Source organism: Loxodonta africana, chromosome 12 (assembly GCF_030014295.1).
Source record: "Loxodonta africana isolate mLoxAfr1 chromosome 12, mLoxAfr1.hap2, whole genome shotgun sequence".
Classification (NCBI taxonomy): domain Eukaryota; kingdom Metazoa; phylum Chordata; class Mammalia; order Proboscidea; family Elephantidae; genus Loxodonta; species Loxodonta africana.
In genome coordinates, this window is record NC_087353.1 from 25239715 (window position 1) to 25241655 (window position 1941).

Below are 1941 nucleotides of genomic sequence, written 5' to 3' on the forward strand. Positions count from 1 at the left end.
CAAACTAAAATAGAATTGTTTTGGAGGATAATTCATAAAGCATATCAAAAACCTATATTATAGGTGTTATCGTTAGGTGCTTAGAGTCAATTCCAACTCATAGCGACCTTATTTGACAGAGTAGAGCTGCTCTCTAGGGTTTTCTTGGCTGTAATTTTTGTGGGAGGAGATCGCCAGGTCTTTTTCCCATTGAGCCACCCAGAGGATCTCATCTGCCAACCTTTCCACTGGCAGTAGAGAGCTTAGCCCTTGTGCCACCAGGGCTCCTACACAAGTATAGCTATTAAAATAATAATTCAACTTTTAGACAATTATCTAAAAGAAATTATAAGGTGAGAGAACCAAGATATAGTGCACGGACAGGTAGCAGGGTCACGGTCCTGTGGTGGCACATGCCCCAAGCTCTCAGCCTCCAGTCCCCCAACCCAAGGCAGTCTCTCTCAACCCGTGGCCCCAGCAGCAGCAAGGACAACAGCCTCAGGAGCAGTGCCACTGCCGGGTGCAACGCGTACAGCCTCATGGAGAACGGATCTGTCAGGACGCTACCATCTTGGGTTATAAGGACTTACCCTCTGAGTCCCCCCGTACGAGGCAAAAGCTTCATCAATATCACACCAACTGGGTTGGAATCTTGGTTGGCAAAGACAAGTTTCTTCATGAATGGGCTGACACTTCGGGGCCAGAAATGTTCTGTGGTGTGGGACTCACTGCTGCAGCACTAAGTATATATGCTTTGCATCTCCGCACAGGGAGCACTGGCAGAGCCCCTGCCTCCAACTTCACTGTCACCAGTGAGGTGACGCTAATCCTGCTGATGGGTGAAGAAGGTGTCCACGGGGATTTGCTCAACAAGAAAGAGAAAATGGCCTCCTATGTGCAGCATTCCCCGTACTGACCTAATCTATCCCTTCCCCCCACCACTCCCACTGCTTTTGCTGCCCTCTCCTTCCCATACGCACACATACGCCATTTTCATTTTGGGAGCCATTAGCCCTCATCTGGAAGTGTGGTCAAAACCACATGGGGCATGGTCTAGGGATGGATGGAGAAACACTTCTTCGTACTCATACCTCTCCTGTGTGTGGATGGAAAACTGTTTTGTTTTTGGTTTTTCGGAGTTTTTTTTTTGTTTTTTTTTTTAGTAAAAAAGATGCTACTGAAAACAATAAAAGATACAGTACATGTATGTCCATCGCAATGTTAAAAATAGGAATATAAAAATTGGAATCGGGATAAATGTCTAACATTCCATGAATTGAATTATTCCACAACTATAAGAGGCTATGAAGAAATATGAAATAATTGCAGACTTTTATTCATATATATATATCAAAATTCTTATATAATTAAGCTATAATTTTACTATGTTTAATAGCTCTTTCTTAGTTTGATTCGCCTTTCAAATGCAGTGTTTATTAAACCACATGAAACATCACCATGCCAAAAGTTTAGTGGGGAAGGCAGCAGAATCTTTGATTCGTGGTAACAGACTTGTTTGGAAATTACTAAAACTGAAAAAATAGGAACGTTGTGTGATGTTGTTGCTGGTGTCCCTGCCATCAGGTCTGCCAACTCATGGTGACCCCATGCACCATGGAACAAAACACTGCCTGGTTCTGTGCCATTCCCATGATTGGTTGCTTATTGAACATTTGTGATCCATAGGGTTTTCACTGGCTGAAATCTGGAAGTAGATTGCCATGCTTTTCCTCATAGTCCATCTTAGTCTGAAAGCTCCACTGAAACACAGCCACATGCAAGCCTCCACTGCCAGATGAGTGATAGCTACTCATGAGATGCACTGGCTGGGAATCACACCCGAGTCTCCTGCATGGAAAGCAAGAATTCTACCACTGAACAATTATGTGATGCTACAAACCAAAAATGTATTGCTTCGAAGACACATCCAGAGCTGAGCTTCTCAATTTTGCCAGTGAGGAG

The 1941-nt window shown here is 43.8% G+C and overlaps 1 pseudogene; it reads left to right on the forward strand.

Moving 5' to 3' along the window:
* Positions 1 to 392: 392 nt before the first annotated feature.
* Positions 393 to 1011, forward strand: LOC100661436 (profilin-1-like; annotated as a pseudogene).
* The last annotated feature ends 930 nt before the right edge of the window (positions 1012 to 1941 follow it).